Raw genomic sequence first — 26,322 nt, 5'->3', positions numbered from 1 at the left:
GTGAGTGATGGGAAGGAAGATGGAAATTCCTCGATTTTTGAGTCATATTTGTTGTGCAATGATTTGAGGGTGATATCAAGATTACAATTATATCCGCAATTTATTTTTCAGCTTAATTATGAAAATGATATAAAAAATTGGCTTTTGAAATTATTTTTACAATAATAATTCATAACGAAAATTTTAAAATTGTTATAAAATAAGATTTAAAAAGTAATTATTAATTTTAAAATTTTTTATTGCATTATTTTGTAAATATTGTTTTAATGAAATATGTTATTTTCATTTGTGCATATTAATATTTTTTCTACAAGAAATCAAATTATATAATGATAATTTCTAATCATATTTAAAATAAAGGACAATTGGGTAATCTTGTATTTCCTTAATTTAAATATAATTTCTAATCTATCAGATCCATCAAATCACTCACAAACTTTAACAAACTTTACTCTAAATCCACCCTCTTTCACCTTTAATGCACTTAAAGGAACAACACAAACTTCACACTCTAATCCACTTGAATTCATCATCCCCTCTACCTACAATGAACATCCATAGTGAGTGATGGGAAAGAAGATGGAAATTCCTCGATTTTTGAGTCATATCTGTTATGCAATGATTTGAGGGTGATATCAAGATTACAATTATATCCGCAATTCATTTTTCACCTTAGTTATGAAAATGATATAAAAATTTGGCTTTGGAAATTAGTTTTAAAAGAATAATTCATAACGAAAATTTGAAAATTGTTTTAAAATAAAATTTAAAAAGTAATTATTAATTTTAAAATTTTTTATTATATTATTTTATACATATTGTTTTAATGAAATATGTTATTTTTATTTGTGCATATTAATATTTTTTATACAACAAACCAAATTATATAATGATAATTTCTAATCATATTTAAAATAAAGGACAATTGGGTAATCCTGTTTTTCCTTGATTTAAATATAATTTCTAATCTATCAGATCCATCAAATCACTCACAAACTTTAACAAACTTTACTCTAAATCCACCCTCTTTCACCTTTAATCCACTTAAAGGAACAACACAAACTTCATACTCTAATCCACTTGAATTCGTCATCCCCTCTCCCTTCAATCAACCTCTGCAGTGAGTGATGGGAAGGAAGATGGAAATTCCGTGATTTTTGAGTCATATCTGTTATGCAATGATTTGATGGTGATATCAAGATTACAATTATATCCGCAATTCATTTTTCAGCTTAATTATGAAAATGATATAAAAAATTGGCTTTTGAAATTATTTTTACAAAAAAAAGTCATAACGAAAATTTGAAAATTGTTATAAAATAAAATTTAAAAGGTAATTATTAATTTTAAAATTTTTTATTACGTTATTTTATAAATATTGTTTTAATGAAATATGTTATTTTTATTTGTGCATATTAATATTTTTTCTACAACAAATCGAATTATATAATAATTATTTCTAATCATATTTAAAATAAAAGACTTTTGGGTAATCTTGTTTTTCCTTGATTTAAATATAATTTCTAATCTATCAAATCCATCAAATCACTCACAAACCTTAACAAACTTTACTCAAAATCCACTCTCTTTCACCTTTAATCGACTTAAAGTAACAACACAAACTTCACAATCAAATCCATTTGAATTCATCATCCCCTCTCCCTCCAATCAACCTCTACAGTGAGTGATGGGAAGGAAGATGGAAATTCCTCCATTTTTTAGTCATATCTATTATGCAATGATTTGAGGGTGATATCAAGATTACAATTATATCCGCAATTCATTTTTCAGCTTAATTATGAAAATGATATAAAAATTTGGCTTTTGAAATTATTTTTACAAAAATAAGTTATAACGAAAATTTGAAAATTGTTATAAAATGAAATTTAAAAAGTAATTATTAATTTTAAAATTTTTTAATACATTATTTTGTAAATATTGTTTTAATGAAATATGTTATTTTCATTTGTGCATATTAATATTTTTTCTACGAGAAATCAAATTATATAATGATAATTTCTAATCATATTTAAAATAAAGGAAAATTTGGTAATCATGTTTTTCCTTGATTTAAATATAATTTCTAATCTATCAGATCCATCAAATCACTCACAAACTTTAACAAACTTTACTCTAAATCCACCCTCTTTCACCTTTAATCCACTCAAAGTAGCAACACAAACTTCACACTCTAATCCACTTGAATTCATCATCCCCTCTCCCTCAAACCAACCTCGGCAGTGAGTGATGGGAAGGAAGATGGAAATTCCTTGATTTTTGAGTCATATCTGTTATGCAATGATTTGAGGGTGATTTCAAGATTACAATTATATCCGCAATTCATTTTTCAGCTTAATTATGAAAATGATATAAAAATTTGGCTTTTGAAATTATTTTTACAATAATAATTCATAACGAAAATTTGAAAATTGTTATAGAATAAAATTTAAAAAGTAATTATTAATTTTAAAATTTTTTATTACAATATTGTATAAATATTTTTTTAATGAAATATGTTATTTTCATTTGTGCATATTAATATTTTTTATACAACAAATCAAATTATGTAATGATAATTTCTAATCATATTTAAAATAAAGGACAATTTGGTAATCTTGTTTTTCCTTGATTTAAATATAATTTCTAATCTATCAGATCCATCAAATCACTCACAAACTTTAACAAACTTTACTCTAAATCCACCCTCTTTCACCTTTAATGCACTTAAAGGAACAACACAAACTTCACAATCAAATCCACTTGAATTCATCATCCCCTCTCCCTCCAATCAACCTCTACAGTGAGTGATGGGAAGGAAGATGGAAATTCCTCCATTTTTTAGTCATATCTATTATGCAATGATTTGAGGGTGATATCAAGATTACAATTATATCCGCAATTCATTTTTCAGCTTAATTATGAAAATGATATAAAAATTTGGCTTTTGAAATTATTTTTATAAAATAAGTTATAACGAAAATTTGAAAATTGTTATAAAATGAAATTTAAAAAGTAATTGTTAATTTTAAAATTTTTTAATACATTATTTTGTAAATATTGTTTTAATGAAATATGTTATTTTCATTTGTGCATATTAATATTTTTTCTACGAGAAATCAAATTATATAATGATAATTTCTAATCATATTTAAAATAAAGGAAAATTTGGTAATCATGTTTTTCCTTGATTTAAATATAATTTCTAATCTATCAGATCCATCAAATCACTCACAAACTTTAACAAACTTTACTCTAAATCCACCCTCTTTCACCTTTAATCCACTCAAAGTAGCAACACAAACTTCACACTCTAATCCACTTGAATTCATCATCCCCTCTCCCTCAAACCAACCTCGGCAGTGAGTGATGGGAAGGAAGATGGAAATTCCTTGATTTTTGAGTCATATCTGTTATGCAATGATTTGAGGGTGATTTCAAGATTACAATTATATCCGCAATTCATTTTTCAGCTTAATTATGAAAATGATATAAAAATTTGGCTTTTGAAATTATTTTTACAATAATAATTCATAACGAAAATTTGAAAATTGTTATAGAATAAAATTTAAAAAGTAATTATTAATTTTAAAATTTTTTATTACATTATTGTATAAATATTTTTTTAATGAAATATGTTATTTTCATTTGTGCATATTAATATTTTTTATACAACAAATCAAATTATGTAATGATAATTTCTAATCATATTTAAAATAAAGGACAATTTGGTAATCTTGTTTTTCCTTGATTTAAATATAATTTCTAATCTATCAGATCCATTAAATCACTCACAAACTTTAACAAACTTTACTCTAAATCCACTCTCTTTCACCTTTAATCCACTTAAAATAACAACACAAACTTCACACTCTAATCCACTTGAATTCATCATCCCCTCTCGCTCCAGTGAACCTCGACAGTGAGTGATGGGAAGGAAGATGGAAATTCCTCGATTTTTGAGTCATATCTGTTATGCAATGATTTGAGGGTGATATCAAGATTACAATTATATCCGCAATTTTTTTTTAGCTTAGTTATGAAAATGATATAAAAATTTGGCTTTTGAAATTATTTTTACTATAATAATTCATAACGAAAATGTTAAAATTGTTATAAAATGAGATTTAAAAATTAATTATTAATTTTAAAATTTTTTATTACATTATTTTATAAATATTATTTTAATGAAATATGTTATTTTTATTTGTGCATATTAATATTTTTTCTACAACAAATCAAATTAGATGATAATTTCTAATCATATGTAAAACAAATGACAATTTGGTAATCTTGTTTTTCCTTGATTTAAATATAATTTCTAATCTATCACATCCATCAAATCACTAACAAGCTTTATCAAACTTTACTCTAAATCCAGCCTCTTTCACCTTGAATCCTCTTAAAGTGAAAAAGACAAGCTTCGCACTCTAATCCACTTGAATTCATCATCTCCCTTTCTCTCCCATCCACTTTGACAGAGAGAGGTGAAGGAAGATGAAAATTCCTCTATATTTCAATCATCTCTGTTATGCAATGGTTTGAAGGTGATATCAAGATTACAATAATGTCCAAATTTTTTTTTAGCATAATTATGAAAACGATGTAAAAATAACGAAAATTTGAAAATTGTTATAAAATAAGGTTTAAAAAATAATTTTTAATTATAAATTTTTTTGTTACATTATCTTTTAAATATTTTTTTATTAAAATATGTTACTTTCATTTATACATTTTCATATTTTTCTACGATAAATCAAACTTATATAATGATAATTTTTAATTATTTTCAAAATAAAGTACAATTTGGTAATCGTGTTTTTCTTTGATTTCAATATAATTTTTAATCTATCACATCCATCAAATCACTCACAAATATTAACAAGCTTTACTCTAAATCCCTTACTTTCACCTTTAATCCACTTAAAATGAACAACACAAACTTCACACTCTAATCCACTTGAATTCATCATCCCCTCTCCCTCCAATCAAACTCGACAGTGAGTGATGGGAAGGATGATGAAAATTCCTCGATTTTTGAGTCATATCTCTTATGCAATGATTTGAGGGTGATATCAAAATTACAGTTATATCGGCAATTTATTTTTCAGCTTAATTATGACAACGATATAAAAATTTGGCTTTTGAAATTATTTTTACAAAAATAATTGATAACGAAAATTTGAAAATTGTTCTAAAATAAGGTTTAAAAAGTAATTATTAATTATAATTTTTTTTTCGTTATTTTAGAAATATTTTTTTATTAAATTATATTACTTTCATTTATACATTTTAATATTTTCTTCTACGACATTTTAACTTTTTTTAAATTAAAGGACAGTTTTGTTATCTTGTTTTTGCTTGATTTAAGTATAATTTTTAATCTCTCACATCTATCAAATCACTCACGAACTTTAACAAACTTTACTCTAAATCCACCATCTTTCACCTTTAATCCACTTAAAGTGAACAACACCAACTTCACACTCTAATCCACTTGAATTCATCCTCTCCCTCTCCCTCCAATCAAAGTTGAGGGAGACAGAGGGGAAGGAAGAGGGAAATTCCTCTATTTTTTAATCATCTATGTTATGCAATGGTTTGAGGTTGATATCAAGATTACCATTATGTCCGCTGTTTATTTTTCAACTTCATTATGAAAATGATGTAAAAATATGACTTTTGAAATTATTTTTACAAAAATAATTAATAATGAAAATTTGAAAATTGTTCTAAAATAAGGTTTAAAAAGTAATTATTAATTATAAATTTTTTGATTAAATTATTTTGTAAATATGTTTTTATTAAAATATGTTACTTTCATTTATACATTTTAATATTTTTTTCTTCGGCAAATCAAACTTGTATAATGATAATTTTTAATTATTTTTAAAATAAATGAAAATTTGGTAATCTTCTTTTTTCTCTGATTTAAATATAATTTTGAATCTATCACATCCAACAAATCACTCATAAACTTTAACAAACATTACTCATAAACTTTAACACTGTAATTCACTTGATGTCATCCTCTCCCTCTCCATCCAATCAAAGAAAGAGGGAAAGGAAGGGGGAAATTCTTCTATCTTTAAATCATATATGTTATGTCTTGGTTTGAGGGTGATATCAAGATTACAATTATGTCCGCAATTTATTTTTCAGCTTAATTATGAAAATGATGTAAAAATATGGCTGTTAAACTTATTTTTACAAAAATAATTAATAACGGAAATTTGAAAATTGTTCTAATAAGTTTTAAAAACTAATTATTAATTATAAAATTTTTTACTACATTATTTTATAAATATGTTTATATTAAAATATGTCACTTTCATTTATACATTTTAATATTTTTTCTACGACAACTCAAACTTATATAATGATAATTTTTAATCATATTTAAAATAAATGAGAATTTGGTAATCTTGTCTTTTCTTGATTTAAATATAACTTTTAATCTATCACATCCATCAAATCACTTACAAACTTCAACAAAATTTACTCTAAATCCACTCACTTTCACCTTTAATCCCCTTAAAGTGAACAAGACAAGCTTCACACTATAATCCACTTGATGTCCTCCTCTCCCTCTCTCTCGAATCAACCTTGAGGGAGATAGAGGGGAAGGAAGGGAGAAATTTCTCTCTTTTCAATCATCTCTGTTATGCCATGGTTTGAGGGTGATAGCAAGATTACAATTATGTCCGCAATTTATTTTTCAACTTAATTATAAAAATGATGTAAAAATATGGCTTTTGAAATTATTTTTACAAAAATAATTAATAACGAAAATTTGAAAATTGTTCAAAATAAGGTTTAAAAAGTAATTATTAATTGTAGATTTTTTATTACATTATTTTATAAATATTTTTTTTATTAAAATATTTTATTTTCATTTTTACATAATTATATTTTTGCTACCGCAAATCAAATTTATACAATGATAATTTTTAACCATTTTTAAAATAAAGCACAATTTGGTAATCTTGTTTTTTCTTGATTTAAATATAATTTTTAATCTATAACATCTATCAAATCACTCACAAAGTTTAACACACTTTACTCTAAAACAACCCTGTTTCACCTTTAATCTATTTAAAGTGAACAACAAAAACTTCACACTCTAATCCACTTGAATTGATAATCTCTCTCCTTCCAATCAACCTTGAAGGAGAGAGAGGAAGGAACATGAAAATTACGCTATTTTTCAATCATCTTTGTTAGGCAATGATTTGAGGGTGATATAAAGATTACAATTATGTCCGCCATTTATTTTTCAACTTAATTGTGAAAATGATGTAAAAATATGGGTTTTGAAATTATTTTTACAAACACAATTAATAACGAAAATTTGAATATTGTTCTAAAATAAGGTTTAAAAAGTAATTATTAATTATAAAATTTTTTATTACATTATTTTATAAATATTTTTTTATTAAAATATTTTATTTTTATTTACACATTAATATTTTTTCTACACAAATCAAACATATACAATGATAATTTTTAATCATTTTCAAAATAAAGCACAATTTGGTAATCTTGTTTTTCCTTGATTTAATTATAATTTTTAATTTATCACATCCATAAAATCACTCTCAAACTTTACTCTAAATCCACCCTCTTTCTCCTTTAATCCACTTAAGGTGAACAATACAAACTTCACACTCTAATCTACTTGAATTCATCATCTCCCTCTCCCTCCAATCAACCTTGACGGAGAGAGAGGGGAAGGAAGATGAAAATTTTTCGATTTGTCAATCATCTTTGTTATGCAATGATTTGAGGGTGATATAAAGATTACAATCATGTCCGCCATTTATTTTTCAACTTAACTATGAAAATGATGTAAAAATATGGGTTTTGAAATTATTTTTACAAACACAATTAATAACGAAAATTTGAATATTGTTCTAAAATAAGGTTTAAAAAGTAATTATTAATTATAAATTTTTTTATTACATTATTTTATAAATATTTTTTATTAAAATATTTTATTTTCATTTTTACATAATAATATTTTTTCTACCACAAATCAAACTTATACAATGATAATTTTTAACTATTTTTAAAATAAAGCACAATTTGGTAATCTTGTTTTTCGTGGATTTAAATATAATTTTTAATCTATCACACCATCAAATCACTCACAAACTTTACTCTAAAACCAACGTCTAATCCACTTGAATTCATCATCTCCCTCTACCTCCAATCAACCTTGACGGAGAGAGAGGGAAAGGAAGATGAAAATTTTTCTATTTTTCAATCATCTCTGATATGTAATGGTTGAAGGGTGATATTAAGTTTACTATTAGGTCCGCAATTTATTTTTCAACTTAATTGTGAAAATGATGTAAAAATATGACTTTTGAAATTATTTTTACAAAAATAATTAGTAAAGAAAATTTGAAAATTGTTCAAAAATAAGCCTTAAAAAGTAATTATAAATTATAGATTTTTTTATTACATTATTTTATAAATATATTTTTATTAAAATATTTTATTTTCATTTTTACATAATAATATTTTTTCTACCACAAATCAAACTTATACAATGATAATTTTTAACTATCTTTAAAATACATCACAATTTGGTAATCTTATTTTTCCTTTATTTAAATATAATTTTTAATCTATCACACCATCAAGTCACTCACAAACTTTAACAAACTTTACTCTAAAACCACCCTCTGTCAACTTGAATCTACTTAAAGTGAACAACACAAACTTCACACTCTAATCCACTTGAATTGATCATCTCCCTCTCCTTCCAATTAACGGAGAGAGAGGGGAAGGAAGATAGAAATTCTCTATTTTTCAATCATCTTTGTTATGCAATGATTTGAGGGTGATGTAAAGATTACTATTATGTCCGAAATTTATTTTTCAGCTTAATTATGAAAATGATGTAAAAATATGCCTTTTGAAATTATTTCTACAAAAATAATTAATAACGAAAATTTTAAAATTCTAATAAAATAAGGTTTAAAAGGTAATTATCAATTATAAATTTTTTTATTACATTATTTTATAAATATTTTTTTAATGAAATATGTTATTTTCATTTATACATATTAATATTTTTTTCTACAACAAATCAAACTTTTATAATGATATTTTTATTACATTATTTTATAAATATTTTTTTAATAAAATATGTTATTTTCATTTATACATATTAATATTTTTTTCTACAACAAATCAAACTTTTATAATGATAATTGCTAATCATATTTAAAATAAAGGACAATTTGTAAATCTTGTTTTTTCTTGATTTAAATATAATTTTTAATATATCACATTCATCAAATCACTCACAAACTTCAACAAAATTTACTCTAAATCCTCTCACTTTCACCTTTAATCCCCTTAAAGTAAAAAAGACAAGCTTCACACTCTAATCTACTTGAATTCATCATCTCTGTAACATTATGTCAGGATATTACGGATTTAAAATAAATAAAATAGATAAAACAATCATTACATTGCAATTAATAATACCTCATTTCCCATAAAAGACGTGAAATTTAAAACTTTATTACTTCCAATTAAAATTCCAAAATCCATAGTTTATAAAACAGAAAATAATAAAAAAAAACCTCTCATAAGAGTTTACAATTTATTTCCAAAACAAAAGATATATCTATAGCTCCCATGCTATCCCCGCTCCATGGCTAAGTCTCACCAGAACCACCTGCATCAACATCATCTACCTACGAGTACCACGTCCACGATCATCACCAAACTTAAGCAGATAGGGTGAGCTTAATAGATAAAACATATATAAATATATATACACATATACCACATGTCAATATAAACTACACAAACATTCCAAAGGACTTCCATTCCTTTGATTCATACCACCTGGCCACAACCAGGTTATTCGTGTTCTACATCTTCTAGTGATTACTTCAAGATGACTTGTTGCCAAACCTATCGGCCACAACCGATATAGCACGTGCAGGCAACCATGTTACGGATCATACATCGTAACGCCAGGTGGAGTTCCCAAATACGAACATAGTTCGTTACGTTCCAAGACTACCAAACTCGTCAGTCAACTACTGAGGAGAGCAATCTATCTGGACCCATCCGTACTGGCCACAACCAGCACACTCACACCAACATCACTCGCCAACCCGAGCCAGAACTCAAGAGTTCCTCGTGTTCATCCGCCATCCCGAGCCCCAACTCAAGAGATGCTATTCCGAGCCACAACTCAAGGAATACCACATGCATTAACCCCCATCCCGAGCCACAACTCAATGGATACATTCTGAGCCATAACTCAAGGAACACCAGCAACCCCACCTTTGGAGCATCACCAAAAGTCTTGTAGATCACGCATACAGAATCAACCACCCGAAGATACAGTAGCAAAATCGCCTAGCGGGGGACACGTGCCGCTACGCACTACTCACTTCCAGACCGCCTTGCGGGGGACGCGTACCGCCAAGCGCCAAGCGCCTCAGAACCACTCAAAGCTACAGGTACCGCCTGACAGAAAACCTCCACCGCCAGGCACACGCACTCCTATAGTCCTCTACTTCTAACGCTATGCCTGGCGGAACCTCCCTCTCCGCCAGGCACCACTCGCACAGACCTTGCTATTTCAAGGCTATCGCCTGGAGGTTCCAATATCTCCGCCAGGTGCCACACCAGTACCTCACGCACTACATAATTTCAAGCACTCTGAACAGCTTACAACCCAAACTTAGATCTATAATCTCCAACATATTCATCCTAAATTCAGTTGGTCCATGTAACATCCTAGTCGGAAATTACTAAACAATAAATTTTAATAAAAACAACCTCAATTATTATTCAACAATTTCCCAAAACGCGAGAAATATTTAAATCCTTAAGTTTCAACGCGTCAAAACAGATAAAAAAATAATTCGCGGCAATACCGTATTACAAATATAATTGTCCATAAAAACTATTACTATAGATCCATAGTCCAACAAAATAAAACAGTGATAAATTCCCAAGAGATCCCTACTCCGTCTGATGGCTTCTTCTTGTCTCCATTGAAGCTTGCATGAAGAATGAAGGCTCCATGGATGGGTTGGATGCGGAAGCATGAAGGAAAGAATCTTAAGGTGTTTGGTTTGGTGTAGGTGAAAGGATTCTTAAGAGAGGTGAGGCCAACTCCTAAGCAAGAAAACTAGAGTAAACTAGAGAAGAGTTTACTCTAAGGTGAGCTCAAAAGAGATTTATGCACAAATTTGGGTAGCAATTCATTACTCAATTTCAAGCTGAAAAATACATCTCCTAAGCCTTCTATTTATAGGCTAAAATGAGACCAAGGAGTCTCCAAAAAGTGGAGGGAAAAAGGAGTCTAGAAAGTTGAATTTTGGAGCCAAAAAGGAGCATGTGGGAGGTGTGACTTGCCACCTAAGCAAGTCACACTTGTCTTGCCATGGGAAGCTAACTCTCATCCTTAGAGAGCAATTTTGAGAAGCTTCTAGGCTTTTCTAAAGTAGATACACTACTCTTGGCCCATTTGGCCCAATTCCCCTTTTTGGTCCAAAATTACTTCTAAAGCCCAATTTCTTCTAAGGCTCAGTACATGGCCCCCTTTTTGTCATCAACATTTGGCCACTCTTCTTGTATGCCAAGTTGTCCAAATGCGAGTTCTGGATGGATGAAGTTCAGTTTTTGGGGCATGTGATATCTGCACAGGGCATTGTAGTGGACCCAGTGAAAGTTGAGGCAGTAGTTGAGTGGCAAAGTCCCAATTCTGCGATAGAGATAAGAAGCTTTGTGGGGTTAGTTGGCTATTATAGGAGATTCATAGAGGGATTCTCCAAGATAGTGGCGCCCCTGACACAACTCACTTGGAAAGATCAACCCTTCACTTGGATGGATAAGTGTGAGGAGAGCTTTCAAGAGCTGAAGCGGAGACTGACTAGTGCTCTGATACTAGTGATCCCGGATGTGGGGAAGCCTTTTGAGGTCTATTGTGATGCATCCCATCTCGGACTTGGCTGCGTGTTAATGCAGGAAAAGAAAGTGGTGGCCTATGCCTCAAGGCAACTTAAGGTTCATGTGAAGAACTATCCCACCCATGACCTAGAGTTAGCAACCATAGTGTTCGCTTTAAAGATCTGGAGGCATTATCTTTATGGTGCTCAGTTTCGTGTGTTCAACGATCATAAGAGTCTCAAGTATCTGTTTGATCAGAAGGAGTTGAACATATCTGTTTGATTAGAAGGAGTTGAACATGAGGCAGAGAAGATAGATGGAATTCCTGAAGGATTATGACTTCGAGCTCCTATATCACCCAGGGAATGCCAATGTAGTGGTGGATGCCTTGAGTAGGAAGACTGTACATGTTGCACACCTTATGATTAAGGAGGTGGAACTACTGGAGAAGTTCAGGAACATGAGGCTATAGGTGGAGTTGGGGTCTGAGTCCATTAGGTGTAGTACTCTTACTATATCTAGTGACTTCTTGGACTCAATCAGAGAGAGGCAGTTATTGGAAGCCAGTCTAAACAGAGTCACAAAACAACTTGGGTCAGATGAACTTAAGGATGTCCATGGCGAAGTTGGCTCAACTGTACATTAAGGAGATAGTAAAGCTACATGGAGTGCCTTCGAGCATAGTTTTCGACAGAGACCCACGGTTTACATCTCGGTTTTGGCAAACCTTACAGGAGGCTTTAGGGACCAAGTTGACTATGAGCTTAGCCTACCATCCCCAGACCGATGGTCAGTCCGAGAGGACCACCCAGTCACTTGAGGACTTATTACGGACATGTATATTGGATCACCTGGGAGCTTGGGATGAGGTGTTACCCTTGATAGAGTTTACCTACAACAACATCTTTCATGTGAGCATTGGCATGGTGCCATACGAGGCTTTATACGGCAAGAAGTGTAGGACTCCCCTATGTTGGTATCAGAATGGGCAAGTAGTGCTAGTCGGACTTCTTGGTGAGGATGGTGAGGAACAAAATGCAAGCTTCTCAAAGTAGACAAAAGGCTTACGTTGACCGTAGGAGGAGACCTTTAGAGTTTGCAGCTGGGGATCATGTGTTCCTGAGGGTGACCCGAACCACTGGCATTGGAAGGGCTCTCCGCTCAAGGAAGCTCTCTCTTGAGTTCCTTGGCTCCTATCAGATCACGAGGAGGATTGGGCACCTTCATCCGGTGTTTCACGTGTCTCAGCTGAGTATTAGTGTATTGGTTTGAGAGTCACAGCATGCTTGGGTGTAAGCAAAAATAAAGTTAAGTTTGATTTCTTCAAGGCTTGAACCTACAACCATACAATTGCAAAATCCATGCTAAACCATCAAGCCAATTTATATTTCTTGCTAACTAACACAATTCAATCATTATACCACCATTCAACATACTCAAACATATTATTAAAACAATAATAATGAAATAACACACAATTGGCATACATATGACTTGAACCCAAGTCCTCTCACAAAAACCAAGTACTCTCAACCACTTGAGCTAATACTTTTCCACATCATAGCAATCAGAAGTTAATGCCATAAAGGCTTCTATTACCTGCATTTATTAATTAAATATTTATTTAATTAATTAAATCATAAAGTTCTTACAATCTCCCTCTCCCTCCAATCAACCTTGACGAAAAAAGAGGTGAAGGAAAATGGAAATTCCTCTATTTTTCAATCATCTCTGTTATGCAATGGTTTGAGGGTGATACCAAGATTACAATTATGTTCGCAATTTATTTTTCAGCTTAATTATGAAAATGATGTAAAAATATGGCTTTTGAAATTATTTTTACAATAATCATTCATAATGAAAATTTTAAAATTCTTATAAAATAAGATTTAAAAAGTAATTATTAATTATAAATTTTTTATTACATTATTTTATAAATATTGTTTTAATGAAATATGTTATTTTAATTTATACAAATTAATAATTGTTCTAAAACAAATCAAACTTATATAATGATATTTTTTCTTGTTTTTTCTTGATTTCAATATAACTTTTTGTTCCTGCAGGGAACAAATAAGATAGGTTAGGCATAAGCGTCACGTTATCACGTAGTTCGCTATCTCCTTAGTTGGCCTCTTCCCAGTCGATACATGTCGGCTTGAACCCAGGGGGGGTTACCTGCAAGAGAGTCTCCGAAGCTCAAGTCAGTCAAAGCTCTTAGAGAGTCAAAATCAGTGATTAATGAATGCATACCTTTAAATGATGGGGTCCACATGTATTTATAGAGCATTAATGACGTTTGACCATTTCATAGGCTGGGCCTTGACTTGGGCTCTAGTTTGGGCCATGAGTGGGTCTGGGCCCTAACCCAGGCCCTTGAGATCTATTGAACGCGGGGGCTTCGATTTTCGCTAAGTTATTGGAGTAGTCAGCCTAGGCCTTAACCTTACCAGATATGCTCGAGTAGTCGGTCTAGACCGACTACTTGCCTAGATGGCTTTTGTTAGTGATATGAGGTGCAGGTTGTCCTCTTAGACATTTAGGTTAGGTTAAAACCGGTACAAGTTAGGCTAACTTGGCCTAGCCTGGGTACTTGGCGGTCTCGATATGTACACTGTTTACTTGGTCGAGTTTGGCTAGGTACGGTATACCAGTCTCCCAGCCTTGTCCGATATGGGTTGTCGGTCAAGGATGATATGTGTTGATAAGCTAGCAGAACCGGTTAGGTGTGATATACCAGTCCCCCAGCCTTTAAGTGTGGTGAACAGTGTTAAGGCTTAGAATTTGTAACCATCAGAAGGTAGGTGAAAGGGTGTCAGTTGGTCAAATCGAAAAAGTTTTGGCGCCGTCATTTTGAAGTGTCATATCTTTTGCAATGATGGTGTCGATTGGTCTGTGGTATGGTTTTGGCGGGAAGAGGTTCGTCGTTTGGGATTGTGGGCTATAAATATGTGTTTGCAAACAGATGAGGGGTTACTTGTTTCATTTGTGAATTCTGAATTTAAAGACCTTATGCGCGTAAAAGTGTCCGACTAGTCCTCAATTTCGACCGACATCTTCTCGTAAGAAAAACGAAATCAGGTATGTCCAGTAGTGGTAGCATGTCTTCGTCTAGTAGTAGTGAAAGTACTGAGTCAGATAGAAGTAAGGATGGGCGACTTGGCAGAGAGGGTACGAGTTCTGGAGTTGTTACGAGCGGGATGCCGATGGAGGTAGTGAGGGAGGTTCGAGAGGATCCTCCCAAAGAGTTGGAGGAGAGTAACTGGCCGGCCAAAGGCGGCTATGGGTGGGTTGCTACTGATGTTCGTGATCAATCATCTTTATTCAGGTGGTCTCGTCTGTTGAACTCTTGGCTGAACTGCACACCCGTTATGTCCAGGGGTGTCAGTGGAGACATTGTTTCGCTGGAGAGGGTGAGTGCCGTCGACCGGGTATGCCATGGGCAGGAGGGGGTTACCGAAAAATTCTTCTACATGTATATGTGCCACTTTTCTCAGCTTCATGTGCGACTGCCCTTAGACGATTTCACTATGGGTGTGCTGCGGGCGTTGAATGTGGCACCTACCCAGCTACATCCTAATAGCTGGGCCTACTTGCAGGCCTTCCGCATTCTGTGCGAGTCCTTATATTTGGAGCCTACTCCTTATGCTTTCTTGTATTTTTATGACACCAGGCCCCGGAGGCCGGCTACTTGGCTTTCTTTAATCAGTCGCCCCAGCATCAGCAGACTGGATGCTTTCTCCCAGTCTTTCAAGCATTTCAAAGACGGGTACTTTAAAGTCGTCGTTAAGGAAGGGGGTAAATCTCATTTTTTGAATGCGGATGGGAGTACCAAGTTTCCCTTTAGCTGGACCAACAATCCATCTCGATATAAAGACACGGGAGTGGAGGAGTTGTCGGCTGGTGACAAGGAGGTGGTGGGGATGTTGTTGAAATTTGTGGATAAGTTGCCCACTAAAGGCCTAGTTAGGGTTTATAATTCGGTGCATCCGATAATAGATATTGAAGGTATATATTTATTACTTAAGCTGTGTTAATAATGCTAAGTTGTTTTGATCCGAGTCGTGATATGTTATTGCAGGGCATATGGCGCAATCTGGCAAGAAGAATCTGGCGCTCTTTCAATCACTGAGGAAGGAAATGGCCGCTAAGGCCAAGGCGGCTGGGAAAGCTGACGTTCCCAACCTGCAGGAATTGGTTGTGGAGGTGCATGTACACGGCGGGACGAAAAGGAAAGTTGAGCTTCCGCCTCGACCCAGGAAGGGCAAAGATGTGAAGAAGATAAGGGCAGCTCTTCTTGGGACGGCTAGCGGGGCGGGGTCGGCTAGTGAACAGAAGTTGCCTGAGGCCGGGTTGATCGAGTTGCCGGAGATATCCGTTAGGAAGGATATCTCGATCGACCTTCCAGATACCATTGTTAACTTTATTGATAACATGGAGGTGGATCATATTGTGAGAACAATGGTAGAGTTTGGAAGTAAGACCTTAGTCCTGAGTCGGCGTGTAGGGTCTCTTTACAAAAGGGAAGTAAAGGAGATGGGGGAGTTGCAGGGTAAGGTGGATAAGCTTGAGGAGGAGAAGGCGGCTTTAGAAAAAGAGAAAGAAGGCTGGGAAGCGGAAAGGAAAAGGCTGGCAACATGGAAGGTGCGTTGCTTGGACTCTGAGGAAAAGCTAAACAAGCGTATAGGGGAGTTGGAAGAAGACTATGAGGATTTGAAGGATAAGTATGATGGGGCTGTTGGGGAACTTGACGATTTGAAGAACAGCGTCATCCAAGAGCATATTAATGGTTTCGAGAAGGGGTTGCGGCAGGCGGCCTTCTTCCATCCGGATGTGGATGTCTTGGATTCAAGATTTGACGTAGATAAGGACGTAGTTGGTCGGAAGTTGGTGAGGGAGGATGAGGGGGATGCTGAGGAGGTGGAGGAGAAGGCGGCAGAGGAGGAGAAGGATGCGGGAGCTGCCGTGGGGGGTGATGAGAACTAGGGGATGTAGGAACTTCATTTTTTTATAATTTGAAACTTGAATTCTGTTTGTAATAATCCGTACACTATTTTACTTTGCCCTTAATATGATGAATGCCTCGTGTATGTTATGTTTGTTATTGGATGTCGATAACTTGCGTGATAGTGGTGCGTTAGCGGATGGGATAATTATGAGTGGATGTTTTGGTGTATGTGATGTTTGGCGATTTGGACTTGTTATTGAGCGTATTCGACCCAGGACGCTTAATTTGGGTAAGGGTGGGGAACGAATTAACCAAGAGTAAAGGGTGTTCGACCCGGGATGCTTACTTGGGGTAAGGGTGGGGAACTTAAACGAATGAACCAAGATTAAAGGATGTTCGACCCAGGACGCTTACTTGGGGTAAGGGTGGAGAAATTAAACGAGTGAACCAAGATTAAAGGGTGTTTGACCCAGGCCGCTTACTTGGGGTAAGGGTGGGGAACTTAAACGAATGAACCAAGATTAAAGGGTGTTCGACCCAGGCCGCTTACTTGGGGTAAGGGTGGGGATCTTCAACGAATGAACCAAGATTAAAGGGTGTTCGACCTAGGCCGCTTACTTGGGGTAAGGGTGGGGAACTTAAACGAATGAACCAAGATTAAAGGGTGTTCGACCCAGGCCGCTTACTTGGGGTAAGGGTGGGGAACTTAAACGAATGAACCAAGATTAAAGGGTGTTCGACCCAGGCCGCTTACTTGGGGTAGGGGTGGAGAACTTAAACGAATGAACCAAGATTAAAGGGTGTTCGACCCAGGCCGCTTACTTAGGGTAAGGGTGGGGAACTTAAACGAATGAACCCAGATTAAAGGGTGTTCGACCTAGGCCGCTTAGTTGGGGTAAGGGTGGGGAACTTAAACGAGTGAACCAAGATTAAAGGGTGTTCGACCCAGGCCGCTTACTTGGGGTAAGGGTGGGGAACTTAAACGAATGAACCAAGATTAAAGGGTGTTCCACCCAGGCCGTTTACTTGGGGTAAGGGTGGGGAACTTAAACAAATGAACCAAGATTAAAGGGTGTTCGACCCAGGCCGCTTACTTGGGGTAAGGGTGGGGAACTTAAACGAATGAACCAAGATTAAAGGGTGTTCGACCCAGGCCGCTTACTTAGGGTAAGGGTGGGGAACTTAAACGAGTGAACCAAGATTAAAGGGTGTTCGACCCAGGACGCTTACTTGGGGTAAGGGTGGGGAACTTAAACGAATGAACCAAGAGTAAAGGCATAGAGTCATAAAGTAGGGAACCCTTCTTTTTATTTATTGAATAGGGGTGCCTCGTTAAAACCTCCTTGGCCAAAACCCTCCTTAGGGAAAAACGACCAAGTGAGGAAAAAGAGTACACCCATGGTTACAAGTATTGGTTCAATTATGATACATATTTAGCTGAAGTAGAACTTGAGGTGAGATACATTCCATGTGTTGGGAATCTCTTCCCCAGATAATTGTTCAAGGCGATAAGCCCCTCCTCCTGCGTCTTCTCGTATGCGGTATGGGCCGTCCCAATTGGCGGAGAACTTGCCATCCTTCTTTCTAGCACTGCTGGCCATTCTCCATATTAGGTCCCCGACGGCAAATGATCGTGGGTGTAGGTTTGCATTATATTTCCTGCCAGCTCGTTGTTTGGCGGCTAGATTGCGTATTTGGGCTTTTTCTCTGAGTTCGGGAAGGAGGTCGAGATGTAAGGCCATGTTTTGGTGGTTGTGAGTTGGGTCGTATAGTTCTCGGCGCAGGGATGGTTCGCCAATTTCTACCGGTATCATGGCATCTGCGCCGTAGACTAGGCTGAATGGGGATTCATTTGTTGATGATTGAGGGGTGCATCTGTAAGCCTATAGTACTTCTATTAACTCTTCAGGCCATCGGCCTTTGGCGGTATCCAACCTCTTGCGTAGCTATATGAGAATAACTTTGTTTGTTGTTTCTGCTTGCCCATTGGTTTGTGGATGTTCTACAGAGCTTGTGATGTGTTTGATGCCTAGGCCGGTGTAGAATTTGGCTAACTCCTTGTCGATAAATTGTCGGCCATTGTCTGTTATGATGGTATGTGGTACACCATATCTGCATATAATGTCCTTCCACACGAACTGCTGGACTTGCTGGGCCGTGATGGTGGTCAGCGGCTTGGCTTCGATCCATTTGGTAAAATAATCAACGGCTACGATTAGGAATTTTACTTGCCCCTTGCTGGGTGAGAAGGGGCCGAGGATGTCCATTCCCCACTTAGCGAATGGCCATGGGGACAGTATGTGGTGTAGTTGTTCTTGTTTCTGATGGATAAGGTTGTCGTGCTTTTGGCATGGCTTGCACTTCCTGACATGATCCTGGCAGTCCGCTTCTATAGTGGGCCAGAAGTATCCGGCTCTGAGAACTCTTGTGGCCATGGTGTGTGCGCCTGAATGATAACCAAAAATTCCTTCGTGTAATTCTTTGATGATATATTGGGCTTGCTCTGCCGTGACACACTTAAGTAGGGGTTGGCCGTACTCGCGTTTGTAGAGGTCATCGCCTACCATAGTGTACCTGGCGGCCTTAGCCAGCCAAGTTTTGTCCGCGTCGAGGGGGGTGTTGCCGGTTTTGAGGTATTGAATGTAAGGGGTGGTCCAGTTTTGGGTTTGGGTGGGGGTGATGTTGTTTGATGGGGTGTGGGTTAACGTTTGGCAAATGTGTGTGATGGAAGGTGTGGAGAGTGTTTGCTGTAGTAGGGATCGATTAAGGTTTTTGAGTTTGGTACTGGCTAATTTGGAAAGGATGTCGGCCCTGACGTTGTCGGTTCTCAGGATGTGTTCGACGCGGACTTGTTCAAAGGCGGATTGAATAATCGCACGGACTAGATGGTAATACTGTTGGAGGATGGGGTCTTTGATTTGGAATTCGTCATTTAGATGACCTACAGTGAGTTTGGAGTCGGTTTTGCATGTTAACTTCTTGACGCCGACTTCACGGGCTAGGGAAAGGCCGGCGAGGATAGCTTCGTACTCGGCTTGGTTATTCGATGTTTTGAAAGCAAAGTGAAGAGATTTCTCGATGAGGATGTCGTTGGGGCCTTCTAAGACGATGCCAGCGCCGGCACCCCTTGGGTTTGAGGAGCCATCTACATGAAGTGTCCACGAAGTCTAAGAGACACTGGGCTTTGATGGGGCCGTGGGGTTCATAGCGAATGTTGAATTCTGATAGCTCCACGGCCCATGATGATATGCGTCCGGCTAGATCCGACTTTTGTAATATTTTTGTATTGGGTAATCGGTCTTGACGGTTATGGTGTGGTTTTGGAAATATGGGCATAGGCGGCGTGCGGCGTGGACCAAGGATAGGGCTAGTTTTTCTACCATTTGGTACCTGGTTTCAGGATCTTGTAGTGTTCTACTCACGAAATACACAGGATGTTGCGTGCCTTCTACTTCTTGGACAAGGGCTGCGCTGACGGTATGGTCGGTGGCCGTGATATATAGCAGCAGGGGTTGGCTGATGTCTGGTTTGTGGAGGATGGGGGGTGAGGTTAGGGTTGTTTTGAGTTTTTGGAAGATCTATTCACAATCATCAGTCCATGTGAACCGGGCAGATTTCTTTAGGAGCTGGATTATGGGTTGAGTTTGTTCCGCTAGTTTGGGTAGGAAGCGAGAAATGGCCGTGAGGCGACCGATTAGGCGTTGGACTTCTTTGACAGTAGTGGGGCTGCGCATTTCGATGATAGCCCTGCATTTTTCAGGGTTAGCCTCTATGCCGCGTTGGGTTAGCATGAAACCAAGGAATTTACCCTGGTCGACGCCGAATACACATTTATCGGGATTTAGGCGGAGGTTGTATTGGCGCAGGGCGGAGAACACTGCCTCCAAGTCTTTAGCGTGTTGATGATGGCTTGGGGACTTGACGACTATGTCATCGACGTAGACTTCGACACAGTGTCCTGTTAGATGGCTGAAGACTTTGTCCATTAGTCGCTGGTAAGTTGCCCCAATATTTTTGAGGCCGAAGGGCATGACCCTATAGAAGTAGTTGGCATCGTCTGTGATGAAGGCGGTCTTGTGCATATCTGCTGTGGCCATGGGGATTTGGTTATAACCTGAATATGCATCTAAAAAGCTAAGCACCTTGTTTCCTGCCGTGCCGTCTACGAGTCGATCGATGTTGGGTAAGGGGTAGGCGTCGCGAGGGCATGCCTTATTCAGGTCTGTGTAGTCTACGCACATCCGCCATTTGCCATTGGCTTTCTTTACCAAGACAACGTTAGAAAGCCAAGTGGTGTATTGAGCTTCTTCTATAAACCTTGCGCTCAGTAACTTGTCGGCCTCTACTTTGCCTGCTTGTCTGCGTTCTTCCCCAAGCTTGCGCTTTTTCTGGGATACGTAGCGGGCTTCTTTATATATCGAAAGCTTGTGGGATGCCACCTGGGGGTCTACTCCAGGGAGGTCGGCGGCTAACCAGGCGAAAAGATCTGTGTTATTGATGAGGATGGGTGTGATTGTGGCACGCTCATCAGAGTTTAAATCGGTGCCTAAATTGATGGAGTGGCCATTGGGGAGTTCTAGGGGAGTGGTGTCCTCGACTGGTTCGAGGCGGACATCCCGGCCTATTCTGGGGTCAAGGTCCTCGCCGGATATGCGGGAATCAGGAGGTCGTTCGATATGGTTTGTTTGTTGGATTGGGAGTTGTGGTCTTAAGCTTGCCATATAGCACTCGCGTGCCAGGCGTTGGTCACAGTGGATGGTCAGGATGTCGCCGGATGGGGCTGGGAACTTGATGGCCAAGTATGAGGTAGAGACGACTGCGCCAAGTGTATTGAGGGAAGGACGGCCCAGGAGTATGTTGTAGGATGTTGGCGCATCGACTATAAGGAAGCGGATTGGGATGGTTTTGGTTTGGGTTCCTTCCCGAAAGACGGTATGGAGGTCTATGTAGCCCCGGGTGGATACTTGTTCGCCGGAAAAGCCGTATATGGGCTCATCATATGGTATCATGGCGGTGTTAGGAAGTTGTAACTTTTGGTAGGTGGCCCAGTAGAGGATGTCAACTGAGCTGCCTTGATCCACAAGGACTTTCTTAACGGCATAATTTTCGATTTCAACGGTGATGACCATGGGGTCGTCCTGCTGGTGGTCGAGGCCGTGGAAGTCGTCATCCATGAATACGATGGGGGGCATACGACGTCTGTGATGGGAATGAGTGATATGGTTGATGGATTGTATATGGCGGAGGTGTCTCTTTCTGGCAGACGAGGTGGAGCCTCCACTTGCGAAGCCACCAGAGATGGTGTTAATGGCGCCTTGTAAGGGGGGGTCGGCAGGGGTAATGTTGGTGTGGGCGGGCTCTGGCTGTTGGTTGTTGGGTTGGGTGGGGTGGCTATTGTGATGGGCGTCGTTTGGTTGGCGTTTGTGGTCATGTCGTGGGGGTTGGCGGGATCGGGAGGAGGAGGAATGGTCATCCCTACGGATGAAGCGGCAAAAGTGGCCAGCACGGACCAGTTCTTCTATTTTATCCTGGAGCGCTTTGCATTCTTCCGTAGTGTGACCATGGTTGCGATGGTACCGATAATACTTGGTCATGTCGGCGTTAGGAGGTGTGGTTGTCTTGCGTGGTGGGGGGAGGAGGTCAGCCTCGAGGGCCTCGTCTAGGATGCGGGAGCGGGCTACTGTGAGGGGGGCGTATCTGGTGAAGCGAGGTTGGCGGGGTTCGCGTGGACGGGTATCAGGGCGCGGGTGAGGTTGTGGGGTGGGGTTGGGGGTGGGGTTGGAGGTGTTGGCGGCGTAGTCGTTGCAGAATTTGGTGTGAAGGGTTTGCATTTCCTCCATGCGGACGTAGTCGGCTGCACGTAGCTTGAGTTCGTGCATGGAGGTGGGTGGGTGGAAGTAGACGTTGTTGGCGAAGGGGTCGGACTGTAGGGTGAGAGTCATACATTGGAGTATCATCTCCTGGTAGAGGTGTGGTGTGCGAAGGGCGGCTTTACTGAAGCGATCGATGAATGTTCTGAGTGGTTCATTGGGTTCCTGTCTGATACCCAGTAGGGATATGGTGATGGTTTGATGTGGGCGGCTTCCAGCGAAATGGGTGGAAAACATGTGGGAAAGGATGTCGAAACTATCAATTGAGTAGGGCGGGAGGGTGATGAACTATTCTAGGGCAGGGCCTTTGAGGGTGGTGGGGAAAGCTTTGCAAAAGACTGCGTCCTGGGATGTGTACAGGGCGACGTGGGTGATGTAGACTTTTAGGTGTTCGTCAGGGTCAGTTTCGCCGGTATAGCGATCCAGGTTGAATGGTTCCCACTAGGCCGGGAGAGGGGTGTTGGCGCTAAAATCCGTGAATGGGTGGCGGCGTCTGGGCTGGTGAGGGGGGGGGCATGTGGGGTGGGGGTGGGTGGTTGATCATAGCAGGAAAGGTGGAGGTGATGTTGTGAGGAGGAATGTGGGTTGTGGGAAGATATTGCGGGTTGTAGGGTGGGATGTGTGTGGTATGGAGGGCGGTGGGTATGTTGTAGGGGGCGTGGGTGGTGGGGATGGTGGGGGCGGGAGTTGGGGGTACGGTGAGCCCTGGTTGACCGGATGGAAGGTGATGGGGATGGGTAGAGGTAACGGGTGTTTGTTGGGTGGTGGTGAAGGTGTGGGGGGTGGGATTGTATTCACTTTCTTCCTCTGTAGGCTGGAAGGCCGGAGACTTCATAGCTTCAGAGGTTTCTTTGGCTTTTCCCTTCAGGTTGGCATCTGCCTCGATCCTTCTCCTGAGGTGAGAGTTCTCTTGTCTTAGCGCTTCCATTTCTTCAACACTGCGCTTCTTCAGGTCTGCGAGTTCTTGTTGCATCTTTGCCTGGCCGTCTAAGATGGTGGCCAAGTCAGGGGTGATGCTGGGAGGTCCAGAGGGACCAGCGTCCGCTTGTTTGTTCGCTTTAGCTCTACTGCGGGTAGAAACCATCTTCAAAGAAAAAACGGGTACTAAAGGTGTTCGTCTCGTATCCCACGGTGGGCGCCAATTGTTCCTGCAGGAGACAAATAAGATAGGTTAGGCACAAACGTCACCTTATCACGTAGTCCGCTATCTCCTTAGTTGGCCTCTTCCCAGTCGATACATGTCGGCTTGAACCCAGGGGGGGTTACCTGCAGGAGAGTCTCTGAAGCTCAAGTCAGTCAAAGCTCTTAGAGAGTCAAAATCAGTGATTAATGAATGCGTACCTTTAAATGATGGGGTCCACGTGTATTTATAGAGCATTAATGACGTTTGACCATTTCATAGGCTGGGCCTTGACTTGGGCTCTAGTTTGGGCCATGAGTGGGTCTGGGCCCTAACCCAGGCCCTTGAGATCTATTGAACGCAGGGGCTTTGATTTTCGCTAAGTTATTGGAGTAGTCGGCCTGGGCCTTAACCTTACCAGATATGCTCGAGTAGTCGGTCTAGACCGACTACTCGCCTAGATGGCTTTTGTTGGTGATATGAGGTGCAGGTTGTCCTCTTAGACATTTAGGTTAGGTTAAAACCAGTACAAGTTAGGCTAACTTGGCCTAGCCTGGGTACTTGGCGGTCTCGATATGTACACTGTTTACTTGGTCGAGTTTGGCTAGGTACGGTACACTTTTAATCTATCACATCCACCAAACCACTCACAAATTTCAACAAAATTTACACTAAATCCACTCAATTTCACCTTTAATCCCCTTAAAGTGAACAAGACAAGCTTCACATCCACTTGAATTCATCCTCTACCTCTCCCTCCAATCAATGTTGAGGGAAACAGAGGGGAAGGAAGAGGGAAATTCCTTTATTTTTCAATCATCTCTATTATGCAATGGTTTAAAGGTGAAATCAAGATTACAATTTCTGTCCATAAAGGACAATTTGGTATTCTTGTTTTTCCTTGATTTAAATATAATTTTTAATCTATCACATCTATCAAATCACTCCCAAACTTTAACAAACATTACTCTAAATCCACCCTCTTTCACCTTTAATCCCCTTAAAGTGAATAAGACAAGTTTCACACTCTAATCCACTTGAATTCATCCCCTCCCTCTTCCTCCAATTAACATTGAGGGAGAGAGACGGGAAGGAAGAGACAAATTCCTCTATTTTTCAATCATCTTTGTTATGCAATGATTTGGGGGTGATATCAAGATTACCATTTCTTCTTAATTTATTTTTCAACTTAATTATGAAAATGATGTAAAAAAATGACTTTTGAAATAATTTTTACAAAAATAATTAATAACGAAAATTTGAAAATTGTTCTAAAATAAGGCATAAAATGTAATTATTAATTATAATTTTTTTTACGTTATTTTATAAATATTTTTTTATTAAAATATGTTACTTTCATTTATACATTTCAATATTTTTTCTACCGCAAATCAAACTTATATAATGATATTTTTTAATTATTTTTAAAATAAAGGACAATTTGGTAATCTTGTTTTTCCTTGATTTAAATATAATTTTTAATCTATCACATCCAAAAAATCACTCATAATCTTTAACAAACTTTACTCTAAATCCACCCACTTTCACCTTTAATTCACTTAAAGTGAGCAACACAAGCTACACACTCTAATCTACTTGATGTCATCCTCTCCTTCTCCCTCTAATCAACCTTAGGGAGAAAGAGGGGAAGGAAGAGGGAAATTCTTCTATTTTAAAATCGTCTTTGTTATGTCTTGGTTTGAGGGTGATATCAAGATTACAATTATCTCTGCAATTTATTTTTCAGCTTAATTATGAAAATGATGTAAAAATAGGACTTTTAAAATTATTTTTACAAAAATAATTAATAAGGAAAATTTAAATTTTTTTATAAAATATGGTTTAAAAAGTAATTATTAATTATAAATTTTTTTATTACATTATTTTATAAATAGTTTTTTTATTAAAATATGTTACTTTCATTTATACATGTTAATAATTTTCTAAGAGAAATCAAACTTATATAATGATAATTTTTAATTATTTTTAAAATAAAGAATAATTTGATAATCTTTTTTTTCCTTGATTTAAATATAATTTTTAATTTATCACATCTAGCAAATCACTCATAAACTTTAACAAACTTTACTCTAAATCCAAACACTTTCACCTTTAGTCAACTTAAAGTGAACAACAGAAATTTCACACTCTAATCCATTTGATGTCATCATGTCCCTCTCCCTCCAATCAACCTTGATGGAAAGAAAGGGGAAGGAAGAGAGTAATTCCTCTATTTTTCAATCATTTCTCTGATGCAATGGTTTCAAGGTGAGATCAAGATTACAATTATGTCTGTAATTTATTTTTTAGCTTAATTATGAAAATCATATAAAATATGACTTTTCATTATTTTTACAAAAATAATTAATAACAAAAATTTGAAAATTGTTCTAAAATAAGGTTTAAAAAGTAATTATTAATTAAATTTTTTTAATACATTATTTTATAAATATTAT

The sequence above is a fragment of the Vigna unguiculata genome, unplaced genomic scaffold (genome assembly GCF_004118075.2).
Source record: "Vigna unguiculata cultivar IT97K-499-35 unplaced genomic scaffold, ASM411807v1 contig_122, whole genome shotgun sequence".
In the NCBI taxonomy this organism is placed as follows: domain Eukaryota; kingdom Viridiplantae; phylum Streptophyta; class Magnoliopsida; order Fabales; family Fabaceae; genus Vigna; species Vigna unguiculata.
The sequence above is the reverse complement of the archived record's forward strand: the minus strand, read 5'-3'. Positions refer to the sequence as shown.